The sequence below is a fragment of the Symphalangus syndactylus genome, chromosome 20 (genome assembly GCF_028878055.3).
Source record: "Symphalangus syndactylus isolate Jambi chromosome 20, NHGRI_mSymSyn1-v2.1_pri, whole genome shotgun sequence".
Taxonomy (NCBI): domain Eukaryota; kingdom Metazoa; phylum Chordata; class Mammalia; order Primates; family Hylobatidae; genus Symphalangus; species Symphalangus syndactylus.
In genome coordinates, this window is record NC_072442.2 from 14,972,481 (window position 1) to 14,989,264 (window position 16,784).

Consider the following 16,784-nt stretch of genomic DNA (forward strand, 5'->3'; position numbering starts at 1 on the left):
ATGCCCGCACGTCCCCCGCGCCCGGGGCCCGGGATGAAGTGGGGGCTCGGGAAGGAAGGGCGGGCGGGGACCTGCCGCACGCGGAGCTCCCGGGGAGCCGCGCCGACAGCCCCGGGAATCAAACTCGCGACGGCCGGGCCCTCCCGGCGGTGCCTGGGCAACGGGTCCCGAGAAGGTGGGGCCGCCGGGCCGGGGCCGGGGCCGGGATTGCGCGCGGGGCGCCGGCGAGGACCGCGCCCGGGGCCGGGCGGGAGCCGCGGGAGCGCGGGGGGTCTTACCGGGCAGCGCCACGCGCGTCCGCTCCGCGCGGGCCGCAGGGGCCGGGCCGCGGGCCGGGCGGGGGAGGGGCTGCAATCCGCAGCGGCGGCGGCAGCAGGGCCGGGCTCGGCGGCGGCGGCGCGGCTGGGGCGCGGGGAGGCGGAGAAAGTGAGGCGAGGCCGGCTTCCTAGCGGCGGGCGGCGAGAAATGCAGTTGTCCCTGCGCGGCTGCCGGCAGGGCCACAAGTGGGGCCGCGCGGGGAGGAGCGGGGCTGCGGGCGGGGCGGGGGCCAGGCTGCGGCGCCCCCGGGCCCTTTCCCGATGGCCGACCCCTTTCCAGAGAGGAGGGAAGCGGACCTGGGGGTCCGGAAACCTACATGGTTGCCGGGGGTGGAGGAGAGGGGAGCACCCGGTGAAAGCTGGAAAAATGCCTTCCGTGTACCTCCCTCCCCGGCCGCAGTGACTCCCTAGCTTGCGGGCAGGAGGGCGTGAGCGGGGTGCCTCGACCTCCTGCGCAGAGCGGGGTGCGGGGCATCCTGCCCCTCCCAGCCGCGGAGAGGGTGGGCAGAGGAGACCTGAGACCTCCGAGACTCCGCGGGGAGCTAAGAGCAGGGCTGCCCGACTGGTTCCAGGTTAGTGCCAGGAACCCAGGGTGAGGACGCACAGCTGGGGCTTGGGACACAGGTGTGGAGGAGGGGCAGCTCCCTCGAATTAGGGCCCCGGAAAGGAAACCAAGTCAAATGCTGAGGCCACAGGAGATGGTGGGAAGGGGGAACAAATCAATCACTCGTCCACACCGACAGATACCACCTGCCGTCTCCCATTTTCTCCTCCCCCCAACCTCCCCAGCATCCCTGATCACTTCAAGGGCTGCTGAGCCCTGGGAAGATTTTCCACGGAAGAACTTGTTTAATAAATGGGAAACTGACCTTTGCTATACTTTTCCCACGTGCTTTCGTTTCAGACTCCAATTTGGGAGTGGGTAGCCTAGGTCAGGTGGCGACCACCAAGCACCCTGCTACCTAGGGGATCTGAGGAGGGTGAAGAGGGCCAGATGCAATCTAAGCTCTGTCCCCAAACAACTTGCAAAGGGTCTGCACCCTCCTCCTGGAAAACTGCCTTACAGACCCATTTGCCCATCTGGGCCCAGAACCCCAGGAATAGCCCCCTCTCCCCTCCTCTGAGCGCTTGCAGTTTGCTAGCCTTGCTGAGACAGATCGACACGCTCAGCCTCAGAGACAGCTGATGGTAAAAACCACAAACCAAAGTGCCCCAGACACCAATGTGTTTCCATCATTTGCATGTCAAGGGCAAGTTTCTTCAGCAAGTTGGGAAACTGGAAGGGGGAGAAACCTCAGAACCACACCCTCCTGGGGGAGGCCCAACATTAGGTTAGCATGTTGAACGGAACTCCAGGACTGGGTTTCCAAACCCCTCTGAGGATCTCCTCTCTCCTGCTCCCCTCTCCCGCTCCCCTCTCCCCACACTTCTTCACTCCCTGGTGCATTCAATTTCCGGGGGAGGCAGGGTGCTTGAAATCCCAGAAGATGATCTTCAGGCCCCAGGTTAAAGATTCTTAATCCGGAGGGACAGACCCATGCCTTTATACTGACTCCTGGCTCCTTTCCCAGGTTGTAACTGAGAGCTCAGGATTTGTCCGCCTGGCCAACATAGTCTAGATTATGTTATCAAGTGTATTACCTTACACTTACCCATAGTGCAGTTCATTTGTCACTTTTCTGCTTACTTGCAAGATCCCTCTGCAGTTCATCCCTGTCACCTGGGCATTTCAGGAGCAGAAAAATGCGTCTGCAAACTTGGAGATTTCCATTTGCACTCGCCTGTGGATTGCTCGTAAATTTTTTTTTTTTTTTTTTTTTTTTTTGAGACGGAGTTTCGCTCTGTCGCCCAGGCTGGAGTGCAGTGGCAAGATCTCGGCTCACTGCAGCCTCTGCCTCCCAGCTTCAAGCAATTCTCCTGCCTACACCTCCTGAGTAGCTGGGGTTACAGGCGGGTGCCACCACACCCGGCTAGTAAAATTTGTAAATACATTATTATTATAGTATTAATAAAACCAGTTGCTCTAATGGACATTCTTCCTTGAAGCACACTTTTCTTGGGCTTTGCTTTTGGGTCTGTCCTTCTGGAAGCTTTTTCTCAGACCCCTTCCCTGCCTCTCACAACCTCCCCAGCCCCAGACACCTCCACCCACTCCCACCACTGCCTCTGAGCCCCCAGGGCTCCAGCCCCTCACACCAGCCACCTACAGAGGGCCACCTGTGGGTCTCCCAGACACCTAAAACTCAAGGAGGCTAAAGGCGACTGAGACCTCTTCCCTACCTAAGCCACCTCCTCCTACTCTCCTGAATCCACCTCTGGCTCAGAGGCTGGAAGCCTCAGTCTCCTGTGCATCTTCCCTGGCACTCTACTGGTTATCAGATCCTGTTCATTTCTCCTTCTCTCCCCACCTCACTCCACTTCTGCCTGGTTCAGGCCCTATTGTCTCTGCTCTTCCAAAGATGAGATGTCCCTTTTGCTTTCCAGCCCAACCTCCTATGTACTTCAGGAGACTCTGTTAGTTCTTCTTTCTCCTCCCCTCTCCTTCAAAACTACAAACACTTCAGGATACCCCCTTCTAAGGGAACCTGGCCCCAACCCTGCTCTGCCCTCAAGTCATTGCCCTGTTTCTGTCTTCAGCATTCATCAGTAGGCCTCCCCTAAGAAGAAACCAGACCCACTGTCTGCTTCTTCAAGCCCCATTCAATCCTCAACTTCCTACTATCTGACTTTCTTCCCCTTCATCCTAGGGGAAGATGATTTTTACAGGGAGGCACCAGCATCATTCTAGGGGAAGATGCCTTTCCAAGGGAGGCACCCTTGGGCTCCTCATTGTTTCAACCCATGGGCCTCCTCCCTATCCCACTCCTTCACTCCACTGGAGCCCTGGATGTTGCTAATGCCTCCTTGAAATCATTCCCATCCTCATGGCTTCCTAGCCTCTGCGTCTTTCTATCCACTCCCTCATTTCTTCAGCTCTGCCTGCCCCAGGGATTTCTCCAAGGCTGAGTCCTCTAACTTTCTAACCAACCCCTCTTTCCAGATGTTCTCACAGGGGGAATAGAGTGGGGCAGGTACCAACCCCTCATGGCTCCACTTGCAGACTGCTTATATATATATATATATATATATATATTTTTTTTTTTTTTTCTTTTAAGACAGAGTCTCGCTCTTGTTGTCCAGCTTGGAGTGCAGTGGCACAATCTCGGCTCACGGCAACCTCTGCCTCACAGGTTCAAGCGATTCTTCCAACTCAGCCTCCTGAGTAGCTAGAACTACAGGTGCACGCCACCATGCCCAGCTAATTTTTTTATTTTTAGTAGAAACGCGATTTTACCATGTTGGCCAGGCTGGTCTCAAACTCCTGACCTCCACCCGCCTTGGCCTACCGAAGTGCTGGAATTACAGGCGTGAGCCACCGCACCTGGCTGTTTTGTTGTTGTTGTTGTTGTTGTTGTTTTGTTTGTTTCTTTTTTTTTTTTTTTGAGATGTAGTTTCGCTCTTGTTGCCCAGGCTGGAGTGCAATGGCACAATCTTGGCTCACCGCAACCTCTACCTCCCAGATTCAAGCGATTCTCCTGTCTCAGCCTCCTGAGTAGCTGGGATTACAGGCATGCACCACCACGCCCAGCTAATTTTGTATTTTTCGTAGAGATGGGGTTTCTCCATGTTGGTCAGGCTGATCTCAAACTCCCGACCTCAGGTGATCTGCCCACCTCGGCCTCCCAAAGTGCTGGGATTACAGGCGTGAGCTACCATGCCCAGCCAAATTTTATTAATAACATTACCCCCTCTGCTCCTAGTGGAGTGTGCTGATGACCCCTCTGAGCACCCCACTCCCTCTCTGAAGTCCCTGACTGGCATGTGTTACTGCCATTGGACAAGCTGTCCCACAGCCACTGCACTTTTAGCATGGGGAGCCTGGAGCCCATCATCTCCACATCCTTTGCAAGAATTCTCTGTCCTGGATAAGGAGCACCTCCCATTCACTCAAGCTGCAGATGTTACATGCTGCCTTCCTCCCCTCCCACATTCAACCCCCTCAGTAAACTCAGGGCTTTCTGCTTCTGAGTTTCTCTGGAATCTGCCCCCTCTCCTCTGCCCTGGCTCAGGCCCTGCTGCCAGGGCCCTGCCTTTCAATCCATCCTCTTCAGTGCCAGCAGTTACTTTTGTAATGTACAAACTGGTCATGTCTCTGCACTGCTGAACAGGGTGGATGACTTCCCATTGTTTGGAGAATGAAATTTAAACTCTTGAGAGAAACTCTTCCCAGGCTGCCCTTAACTTCCATTCCAGCTCCTCCCATTTTCTGTCCTCAGGCCACCCACCCACTCCCAGGCTAGAACCAGCCAAGAACAGGGCAGGCACCGTGGCTCACATCTGTAGTCCCAGCACTTTGGGAGGCCGAGGCGGGTGAATCACTTGAGGCCAGGGGTTCGAGACCAGCCTGGCCAACATGGTAAAACCCTATCTCTACTAAAAATACAAAAATTAGCCAGGCGTGGTGGCAGGCGCCTGTGGTCCCAGCTACTTGGGAGGCTAAGGCAGGAAAATTGCTTGAACCTGGGAGGTGGAGGTTGCAGTGAGCCAAGATCTGCTTGACTCCAGCGTGGGTGACAGAGCGAGACTCAATCTCAAACAAACAAACAGAACCAGCCAAGAACACTTGCTGTTTCCACAGACTGAATGTGAAGGTGATGGAAGCCTTTTGCTAAGTCTGTGGCTGTATGAAGCTCAGATCGCTGGAGCATATGGCATTATCTACTGTGAGAATGAGGCTGATGGAGAGCCACTGGGCTCAGGCTTGGAAATGGTGAGCTCTGATCGGACCGTGGGGAAAACAGGACATTTCCCTTCTGAAGTTCCCCCAGCCCAGGGCATGAATGGTTGATAAGGAGAGTAGATGGTTGTGGCTTTGCAACAAACCACATTGTCCCTGCCATCATGAGACCCACTCCTCCTCCTAGGACTACCAAAGACAGCTTAAGAAGGCTGGAGGTAGGGCCGGGCACGGTGGCTCACGCCTGTAATCCCAGCACTTTGGGAGGCAGAGGCGGGTGGATCACGAGGTCAGGAGATCAAGACCATCCTGGCTAACGTGGTGAAACCCCGTCTCTACTAAAAATACAAAAAAAATTAGCCAGGCACGGTGGCGGGTGCCTGTAGTCCCAGCTACTCGGGAGGCTGAAGGAGGAGAATGGTGTGAACCTGGGAGGCGGAGCATGCAGTGAGCCGAGATAGCACTCCAGCCTGGGCGACAGAGCAAGACTCCGCCTCAAAACAAACAAACAAAAAAACAACAACAACAAAAGAAGGCTGGAGGTAGAATAGCAAGTTGTGTAAACATCCAAATAATTTGGATAATCCTGACCCTTTCTCCTCCGACCAATTTAATCAAGGAACTCAGAGGAAACTTGCCACCTTGAACTCCTGGGCTCAAGAGATTCTCATGTCTCAGTTTCCTGAGTAGCTGGGGCTACAAGCCTGTACCACGGCACCAGGCTATTTAAAGAAAAAACCTTTTTTGTAAAGGTGAGGTTTTGCCATCTTGCCCAGGCTGGTCTCGAGCTCCCGGGCTCAAGCCATCCTTTTGCCTCGGCCTCCCAAAGTGCTGGGATTACAGGCATGAGCCACCGCGCCCGGCCCAGCCCAGGAAACTTTTAAGGAACTGGTAACATCACTTGGGGATTTGAAAGAACACACAGGTGAACCGTGGAAGCAGTCGCAAAAAAATAAAAATAAATAAAAATAAAATAAATAAATAAATAAATAAATAAATAAATAAATAAATAAATAAGCAAACAACTCCCTTGTGAGTTAATAGCTAGATGGATGATGCCTGTGGGCTTGCCAATTTGATGGCTATCTGAAAGGATTCCTGGGGACTTTCACCCCTTCCCCAGGGTACCAGCACCAACATCATGTCTGTGAGCCCTTCTTCCTTTGCATAAGGAATTGCTCCCTTGCAGTCCCTGTGTCCATCCCGCCAGCCTATAGAGAGAGACAGTGCGTGCCATTATAGTTGGTCTCGTCATGAACTCCTGGCAGGTAAGGGGTGTTTTCCATCTATCTCAGTGTCTGCACCCCGCGAGATTGAGTAAATATTTGCCAAAGGCCTGAATTCTAACAACTGAGTGAGACATGCCCTGTTTGCCTTTATAAAAACCACTATCTTCCCCTTGATTGGTAACAGTTTGTGAGGCTCCAGAGATCTTACCCCCCTTGTACAGAGGCTGCCAGCTTGTCCTCTACAAGGCCTTGGGGTGGAGAGTAGACCTAGATAAATGGAATCCTGTGTAATAATTAAAATTGTTCTTAAAGAATAGTGAGGCCGGGTGCGGTGGCTCACGCCTGTAATCCCAGCACTTTGGGAGGCCGAGGCGGGTGGATCACGAGGTCAGGAGTTCAAGACCAGCCTGGCCAACATGGGAAACTCTGTCTCTACTAAAAATACAAAAATTAGCCGGGCATGGTGACCCGTGTCTGTAGTCCTAGCTACTCGGGAGGCTGAGGCAGGAGAATTGCTTGAATCCAGGAGACAGAGGTTTCAGTGAGCCGAGATTGTGCCACTGCACTCCAGTCTGGGTGACAGAGCAAGACTCTGTCTCCAAAAAAAAGAAAGAAAAATGAAAGGAACTGTTAATGAATGTAAAAAATGTTCATGATACGGCCAGGCGCGGTGGCTCACGCTTGTAATCCCAGCACTTTGGGAGGCCGAGGCGGGCGGATCACGAGGTCAGGAGATCGAGACCAAGGAGAAACCCCGTCTCTACTAAAAACACAAAAAAATTAGCCAGGCGTGGTGGCGGGCGCCTGTAGTCCCAGCTACTCGGGAGGCTGAGGCAGGAGAATGGTGTGAACCCGGGAGGCGGAGCTTGCAGTGAGCCGAGATTGCGCCACTGCACTCCAGCCTGGGCGACAGAGCGAGACTCCGTCTCAAAAAAAAAAAAAAGTTCACGATACAATGTTGGGGGAAAGGAATGCTACAAAACAAAATGCAATGATCCCGTTTATTTTTATTTGGTAAAAATAAAAATTTTTTTGTAAAAATAAAAATATAAACATAAAAGAAAAGACTTGAAGAAAATATACCAAAATGTTAACATCATTAGATGACGGTTTAAAGATAACTTTTATTTTGTTATTAGTATTTTTCTGGATTTTCTGAATTTCCTACATTGTACATCCATTGCTTTATAATCGATTATGTATATATGTCTATATTTAGCCTTCAAAATCATTATAATTGGAAGGAGGAAAGTTAAACATAAATGACTTTCCTCCATAATTATTCTTAACTTAAGCTATTTCTTTTTTTTTTTTTTTTTTAGACGGAGTCTCACTCTGTCACCCAGGCTGGAGTGCAGTGGCACAATCTTGGCTCACTGCAACCTCCGCCTCCTGTTGCCCAGACTGGCCTCAAATTCCTGGGCTCAAGTGATTCCCCCTGCCTCAGCCTCCCAAGTAGCTGGGGCTACAAGTGTGCACCAGCATCGCCTTGACTTGTTCGTCATCACTCTAATACTCAATGAATGATGCCTGTTTTTCTTATTGTCATTCTTCCAATTCCAAGAAGGGATACCTGAGATAAATTTGGTCTAGATGCTCAGATGTGGTTCTTCCCAGAAATGAAGCTCCCTAGAGGAGGTTGTGGGGTGGAGCAGGATAAATATTTCTGTGTGGGACTTGGGGAGCAGGTGCTGCAGGTGGAGGAGCCACATGGCCCTGGTGTCCTGGGGAAGGATCCTCCCTTCTTGGAGGGAGGGAACCTCTGCTGGGCCAGCAAATGGTCAGGGAAGGAGGAGAGAGGAAGCTGGCACTAAATCATTGACCCCTGAACAGGGTTCTGGGCACTAGCTGAAATGTCAAAAATGTTTTACTCTTTGGAGGAAGAGCCTCACTTGGGTTGCACAGCAAAGTGGTGGGTGGAGGACCCTATAGAGGGCTGACTGATGTCTTCAGAGTGGCTTGTTTCTTAAAAAGAGAAAAGAGAAACCTCCTCCTGGAGGCAGGGCTGAGCCTCTGGGGCAAGAGGACCCTGAAGCTATGGCAGGACTGAGTTGCTAGAAGCCAGACCCTCAGCCTCAGGCCTCACACTCCAGTCTATAGAGCCTGCTCCCTTTGGGGTAGGGAAGGTAGAGCCCAGCGCTCAGTTTGGCTCCATTCTACAGTCAGGAAAGCGTCACATTATTGTGGCAGGTTGAGAAGCACAGCAGGAGATGGTAGCATAGAGGGGCACATCTACCACTGAGGCACAAGAAGCCTGAATTGAGATTTAAGGGAGCAGGAGGATGTAGTCACCCATTTCTTTACGAATTCATGGATTACTATTTTCCTTCGATTGTGTATAATTTGTTATTATCATTATCTATTTTGGCTTAGATTGTTTCAGACTTGGCCATGTGCCAACTCCTGGAATTCTGCTGCTGCAATCTCATCTTCTTTGAGCACTTCCATACTTTCTTGTGCAAAGAGACATTTCAACCATCATGGTAAAGATTTAATTAGATCATCAACGAATGCTAAATCTAAGATGAAATTTTGTTGAGGAGTAGGATATATAGACGGTCTTCAAATGTCTCCCCACAGACTGCTTATTAGTTGCAAGGGCAGGGGAAAGTAATTATGTGATAGAGAAAATGGGTAACACCTTGCCCAGTGATCAACGTTAACATCATGTATGAAGGACAGAGGGACATTGTGTGTCTCCAGATGTGATATCCTGAGGACACGTGGCCTATGCAGTATTCCCGCTGAAAATGTAGAACTTCATCTCTCTCTCTCTCTCTCTTTTTTTTTTTTTTTTTTGAGACATTCTCACTCTGTCACCAGGCTGGAGTGCAGTGGCACAATCTCAGCTCACTGCAACCTCTGCCTCCTGGGTTCAAGTGATTCCCCTGCCTCAGCCTCCCGAGTAGCTGGGACGACAGGCACATGCCACCACGCCTGGCCAGAACTTCATCTTAATCATGAGGAAAAGCCAGACAAATACAAAATGGAGAATGTTCCATTAAAAAAAAAAGGCGGGGTCTGTATTTTTTTTAATGCCAGCTATGAACATGTTCCAGATTTCTGGAGGCTAGAGAGGCATGACAACTCAAGAGTGAGCAGTCTAGAAGGATTTGAACTTCTCTCCCTCATCCTACTGGGTAGGTGGTAGTGCCCCTTTTCTTCTTAGGAAGGAAAGAGGAGGTCAGGCCTGTGCGAGGCTTGCAGCTAGAGAAGAATGAAATCTTTGATTGTTGGGATGATGAGATTATACGGGGAAGCTGTACAGATGCCTTCTCTGGATGTAGTGAATATGGGAAATGAAGGAGATGGAAAAACCTGACCCAAGACTAGATCTTTTACTGGAATGGAGAAAATGCTGTAAAAGACATAATTAGGGCCAGGCTCAGTGGCTCATACCTGTAATCCCAGCACTTTGGGAGGCCAAGGCGGGAGGATCATGAGGTCAAGAGATCAAGACCATCCTGGCTCACATGGTGAAACCCTGTCTCTACTAAAAATACAAAAATTGGCTGGGCATGGTGGTGCACGCCTGTAATCCCAGCTACTCGGGAGGTTGAGGCAAGAGAATAGCTTGAACACAGGAGGTGGAGGTTGCAGTGAGCCGAGATCGTGCCACTGCACTGCAGCCTGGGCGACAGAGCGAGACTCCGTTTCAAAAAAAAAAAGAAAAAGAACATAACTACATCAACTAACAACTGGAATAAGGATGGTAGATTAAATAAAAGTATTATACAAATGTAAGTGTATAAAGTTAATAACTGTGCTATGGTGTAATCGCATATCTCTATTTTTAGGAAATACACGCAGAAATATTTAGGGGTAACAGCTATGATGTATGAAACCCTGGAATGGTTCAGAAAAAAAAAATTGGATAGAGCCCCATACGGTGATTAAGCAAGGGATAAAATGTTAATAATAGGTGAATTTGGGTAAAGGGTATATAGGTATTTCTTGGACTGTTTTCACTTTTGCAACTTTTTGTAAGTTTGTAATTGTTTCCAAATATATATCCAATGTTCCAGGCTCACTCTGCTGTTTTCCCTGCCCAAGCCCTGCAATCGGCATTTTCTCCAGGAGTCCTAGTGAGCAGGAACTTTAGCCACATTTTAAAAGTAGGTGAATGAGAAGAAGGCTTTCCTAGTATATGGAACAGCAGGATTAAAGACAAAGAAATATGAAATACAAGTGTAAATGGTAGAAAGGACTGCCGGTGAAGTGGGTGAAAGCCTAACCCAGCAAAAGGTCTCGCCGGATAAAATCATGGCCTCGCCAGGCTTGGTGGCTCACACCTGTAATCCCAGCACTTTGGGAGGCCGAGGCAAGCAGATCACGAGGTCAAGAGATCAAGACCATCCCTGCCAACATGGGGAAACCCCGTCCTACTAAAAATACAAAAATTAGCTAGGGATGGTGGCACACGCCTGTAGTTCCAGCTACTCAGGAGGCTGAAGCAGGAGAATCGCTTGAACCCGGGAGGCGGAGGTTGCCGTCAGTCGAGATCACGCCACTGCACTCCAGCCTGGTGACAGAGCAAGACTCCGTCTAAAAAACAAAACAAAACAAACCGTGGCCTCACCTGGGTATGCAAAACGCAGCCCCCACAGTTCCCGTAAGCCTGATCCCATTCACTCGTACAGCTGTGATTTGGATATGGGATACAATAAACGGACAGATTGAGCCATCCCTGAGGGGCCAACACCGCATCTGGGGGCACGTCATCTGCGGAAACCATAGAACTGAATTGTATCTATTTACATCAAATGAGTACAGCTACTGTGCAGAGTGCGGAAAGTGAAGCAGCATTCGAGGTCCAAAGCTCCAGCAGGAGAGAAGCAATGCTTTCTGTGAATGAGATACAGGCCGCCGCCCGCCCAATCAGAACCCCGGAGATATCAGCCAATCCCGGCCCGCCGATGCTCTAGTATCGGGCGGGGCCCACACGCCCAAGAGTTGTTTGTCTGCCTCGGGTCCCCTCCAGCCCTACCCTTGGAGGAAAGAGGCGGAGAGGAGGCCAGGAAGCCGGCAGGGTAGATCAGGCCAAATGGTGGGGGGCGCCAAATGCCAGGCCAATGTGGAGCCAGTTTGGGCTGGTTCCTCTCTCGGATCAGTGAGTCCCTGACGCCTTTGGGAGGGGAGGTGGAGCTGTGAGGGCTGACTCTGGACTGAGCGGGCTAGAAGGATCTGGGCTTCTCTCCCTCATCCCACCTGGCTAGGTGGTGGTGTTCCTTTTCTTCTTAGGAAGGAAAGAGGAGGTCTGGCCTATGCTGAGCTTGCAGCTAGAGAAGGACGAACGGACTCTTTGTCAGGACGGTGAGATTGCCCGGGGGAAGCTGTACAGGTGCCTTCTCTGGATATAGTGAATGTGGAGAATGAAGGAGATGGAATGACCTCTCTGAAGCAGGACGCACCATCTCCAGATAGGCACGTATTGGATCTCCCAGCCTGGTGACTCTTCCGTGGTCTAATCTGAACACCTCTGACCTGCCACACCTCTGGCCAGCCTCCAGTTAGCTGCTTTTCAGGAGATGTGCCATCCATCTCTTTTTCTCATTCCTCAGATGAAGCTCGTTCCCCATGCTGGATGCCAACCCCCAAAATCTGAGGCGAGAAAGCAATGCAGGAAGGCGATTCAGCTCCTTTGCAGATCTGTCAGAGGATGCAATTGGTGCCTTTGAGCAAAGTGATGCTGCCATGACCTGAACTGGAAATAGGAGGACCAGATAGAGATGGGCTACATTGAATTCGAGGCTCCATCCTCTGTACCAGGCCCTGGGCTAAGCACTTTACATGCTTCAGATTAAAACTTTACTAGGACCGCGTGCGGTGGCTTATATCTGTAATCCCAGCACTTTGGGAGGCCGAGGTGGGTGGATCACCTGAGGTCAGGAGTTCAAGACCAGGATGACCAACATGGTGAAATCCTGTCTCAACCAAAAATACAAAAATTAGCTGGACGTGGTGGCACGTGCCTGTAATTCCAGCTACTCTGGAGGCTGAGGCAGGAGAATCATTTGAACCCAGGAGGCGGAGGTTGCAGTGAGCCAAGATTGCACCATTACACTCCAGCCTGGGCAACGAGAGTGAAACTCCATCTCAAAACAAAACAACGAAACTTTACTAGGTTGGATTTATTGTCATGCTTATTTTACAGCTTAGGAAACAGAGGGCAGAGAGGCTACATATCTTGCTGAAGGTTACATAGCTTCACGTGGCACAGCTTGGATTTGTACCCAGGCCTCTCAGATTCCAAGTCTCTGCTCTTGATCATAACCCTAAACTACAGCACCTCCCAGCTGTTCCTTACGCCAAATCGCCCTCTGCTCTGGATCCCCTGTGGGCCCTCCTAACTTACCTTGGTGCTTACTCCTGTTTCTGGCCTTGGTACTTGGTTCCTTGTTGTGTTTCAAATCTCCTGGACGTTGGGATTCATCAATACAGGGCAAAATCAGCAACAATCACAGGCTGCCATGAACCCACTAATTTGGAATCAGAGATTTAGGAATGTAACAAAACTTTTGGAAGCTATGGTCCAATTTGGAAACTAGCCTCCCTTCTGGGGGTGCTAAACTGCCTCCACCTTTATTTTGATATCTCCCACCTATTCCTGTTATACCAAGGAAGAATAAACTAACTGCCTGACGTTAGTTCAGGCAGGGGAAGGTTTCAGAGGAAGCAACATTTAAATTACACTTTCTGCATGTCTAGAGGTTCACAGTGGAGAAAGAATGTTGGAGGGCTGGTTATGGGGAGTGCATTCTAGGCCTAGAAAACAGCAAAAGCAATGACTCTGTCTCCTTTCTCTCTCTCTTCCCAAAGACTCCCCCTTCCCCATTCTTCTCCCTCAGAGGTGCCTGATAGCCACAGAGTCTCTGGTGTTGACAAAGTGACAGAACTTCCCTTACGTTGACAGGGCCACCCTGGAATCAGGACCTACTCTTTTGAGACAGAGCTCTGGGATTTCAGGAAAGAGTGGGACCCCACTTCTTCCAGCAAGAAGTGGTTCACAGGTCCCCAGTCTTAATTACTTGAATCTTGCCTGTTTCTTCAGCTACTGATTTTTCTCCCTTTTTTTTTTCTTTTTTCTTTTAAGACGGAGTCTTATTCTGTTGCCCAGGCTGGAGTACAATGGTACGATTTTGGCTCACCACAACCTCTGCCTCCCGGGTTCAAGGGATTCTCCTGCCTCAGCCTCCCGAGTAGCTGGGATTACAGGCATGTGCCACCATGCCCAGCTAATTTGTGTATTTTTAGTAGAGATGGGGTTTCACTATGTTGGCCAGGCTGGTCTCGAACTCCTGACCTCATGATCCACCTGCGTTGGGCTCCCAAAGTGCTGGGATTACAGGCATGAGCCACTGCACCCCGCCTTTTCTCCTTTATCTGGTGAAGAAAAGCACGTCTTCTTTCCTGCCTATTGGCTGAAACAAATCATCACAGCTGGCTTAGACTAGCAGCCTGTCTCCAAGTTCCCCAAGTAATTATGTCTAGCCCAGGGCAGGTGCATGGAGAGGGTGGTCAGGGTGGGAGTGATGCCCCAGGTAGCACAAGAACATTTCCTCCAAAATGTCTCTTTTCCCTTCTTTAACCTCTTCCTAACCTCCAAGACTTTTCTTCCTCCATATACATGCAAGACTGATTTCTCTCTAGCTCTTTTCCTGCCACTAACAAAGGTAAGAATTCCTTGGCTCATGGGCAAGGGCCTTGGGGATCCAAGCTCCTTCAAAACAGATCTGTCCGGCTGACTCTGTAGGGATAATAAGCCTCTGGCAGTCCCTAGTTGTCCCTAAGATTGGCAAAGACCTGGCTTCCCATCCTAGTCTTTGAGGATGGCTCTCTTCTCCATGGGCAGCCTCTAGAATTGGTGCATCTGTCCCAGCCTAGCCTGAGCACTGACTGCCAGAGAGAGCTGTTAGACCAGTCATTGGAAGGGCACAGCGCTCCCTTTCATTCCCCTTGATCTCCTCATCCTCTCAGCTGTCATGCCAAAAGGATAGCCCACTGGCAGAACAGAATATTTTCCTCAAATGTCCTGCTTTAGTTTCTGACACAGCCAGATGCAGGTGGACCTCACTTTAAGGAAACTCCATTAATGAGAGTTCTTCCTACATGGTTAGCAGTTACATACATTACAAAGGAGTCGTGATTTTAAGTTCTTATTTTATGTAATCTTGAAAGAGATATTTAGGGGTTGGGAGGGAGGTGGGATGTCAGTTTAAGATAGAGATGAAGAGGACTTCTGAAATTATGATGCATGTCAGTAGTGATAGAGAATCTTTTTTTTTTTTTTTTGAGACAGAGTCTGGCTCTGTCGCCCAGGTGACAGGCAGAAGCTGAGACATAAGGATTGCTTGAACCTGGGAGGCAGAGGTTGCAGTGAGCTGCGATTGTGCCACTGCACTCCAGCCTAGGCGACAGAGCAAGACGCTGTCTTAAACAAATGGGCCGGGCGCAGTGGCTCACGCCTGTAATCCCAGCACTTTGGGAGGCCAAGACGGGTGGATCACAAGATCAGGAGATCGAGATCATCCTGGCTAACATGGTGAAACCCCGTCTCTACTAAAAATACAAAAAATTAGCTGGGCGTGGTGGCGGGTGCCTGTAGTCCCAGCTACTTGGGAGGCTGAGGCAGGAGAATGGCGTGAACCCGGGAGGCGGAGCTTGCAGTGAGCCGAGATTGCGCCACTGCACTCCAGCCTGGGCGACAGAGCCAGACTCCGTCTCAAAAAAAAAAAAAAAAAAAAAAAAAAAGAACAAAACACCACCCTGATAGTTTTTGTTGTTGTTGTTGTTTGTTTTTGAGATGGTGTTTCACTCTTGTTGCCCAGGCTGTAGTGCAGTGGTGCAATCTTGGCTCACTTCAAGCTCCGCCTCCCGGGTTCACGCCATTCTCCTGCCTCAGCCTCCCGAGTAGCTGGGACTACAGGCGCCCGCCACCAGGCCCGGCTAATTTTTCTATTTTTAGTAGAGACGGGGTTTCACCGTGTTAGCCAGGATGGTCTCGATCTCCTGACCTTGTGATCCGCCCGCCTCGGCCTTCCAAAGTGCTGGGATTACAGGCGTGAGCCACCGCACCGGACTGGTGGAGAATCTTAAGTAAAAAACTTCCTTGTCTTATCATGTCATGATAAAAACTATAAGGGCAGGTCAGGGCTGGGCACGGCGGCTCACACCTGTAATCCCAACAGTTTGGGAGGCCGAGGCGGGTGGATCACCTGAGGTCGGGAGTTCGAGACCAGCCTGACCAACATGGAGAAAACCTTCTCTACTAAAAATACAAAATTAGTTGGGCGTGGTGGCGCATGCCTGTAATCCCAGCTACTCGGGAGCCTGACACAGGAGAATCACTTGAACTCAGGAGGCGGAGGTTCCGGTGAGCCGAGATGGCACCATTGCACTACAGCCTGGGCAACAAGAGTGAAACACCATATCAAAGACAAACAAACAACAACAACAAAAACTAACAGGGCGGTTTTTTTGTTCATTTAGCATCTTGCTCTGTCGCCTACGCTGGAGTGCAGTGGCACAATCTCAGCTCACTGCAACCTCTGCCTCCCAGGTTCAAGCAATCCTTATGTCTCAGCCTCCTGAGTAGCTGGGACTATAGGCTTGCACCACCACGCCTAGCTAATTTTTGTATTTTTAGTAGACACGGGGTTTTGCCATGTTGGCCAGGCTGGTCTTGAACTCCTGGCCTCAAGTGATCCAGGGTGGATTTTGTAAAGTGATGTGTACTTGACCTTCATGGTCCAGGGCCAAGATCTGGGTTACGTGCCTATCTTGGGAAGAGGAAGGCTAACTAGCCAACCCCTAATGGGTAGGTCTAAGGAGAGGGCTACCTCATGCAAAGATCCAAAGGAAAGCCCGCGACCCTTCATTCCTTTTTTGGGTACTACATGGGCCTTAGATTGCTCAAAGGTGGGCAGCCAAGAGAAGCTGGAATCTGGACTAACACACAAACTCAGTCAGTATTCTGCCCTGGATCATTACACACTAACCTGCCAGCCCCCTAATTTTTTTTTTTTTTTTTTTTTTGAGACAGAGTCTTGCTGACACCCAGGCTGGAGTGCAGCAGCGCCATCTCCGCTCACTGCAACCTCTGCCTCCCGGGTTCACCCATTCTCCTGCCTCAGCCTCCCGAGTAGCTGGGACTACAGGCTCCTGTCACTACGCCAGGCTAATTTTTTGTATTTTTAGTAGAGACGGGGTTTCACTGTGTTAGCCAGGAGGGTCTCGATCTCCTGACCTTGTGATCTGCTCACCTCGGCCTCCCAAAGTGCTGGGATTACAGACGTGAGCCACCGTGCCCGGTCTAGCCCCCTATTTTTACAAGGGGAGATTTTCCAGTAATCTGCCAATGTCAGGCCAGCTGTGGGGGAGATTTACAGACCCAAACCAGGGACAAAAGGCATTCTTTCAGGATACAAGACTCTTTAAGGAGGAATAGGAAAAAGTGCAAGA

At 50.5% G+C, this 16,784-nt stretch overlaps 1 protein-coding gene and 1 long non-coding RNA gene across 4 annotated transcripts in view; one reads left to right on the plus strand and one right to left on the minus strand.

Moving 5' to 3' along the window:
- The window catches only part of CUEDC1 (CUE domain containing 1), a 95,866-nt gene extending 94,694 nt beyond the window's left edge, over positions 1–1,172 (minus strand). For all 3 annotated transcript variants that reach the window (XM_063628453.1, XM_055258843.2, XM_055258841.2), the window contains exon 1: positions 279–1,172. The gene's annotated coding sequence lies outside the window, so the exon portion shown is untranslated. The remainder of the gene's footprint in view (positions 1–278) is intronic.
- A 10,091-nt stretch (positions 1,173–11,263) lies between these two features.
- On the plus strand, positions 11,264–12,140 carry LOC129470735 (uncharacterized). Its single transcript, XR_008653287.2, has 2 exons — positions 11,264–11,433; positions 11,565–12,140. It is a non-coding gene; the product is annotated as an uncharacterized lncRNA (long non-coding RNA).
- The last annotated feature ends 4,644 nt before the right edge of the window (positions 12,141–16,784 follow it).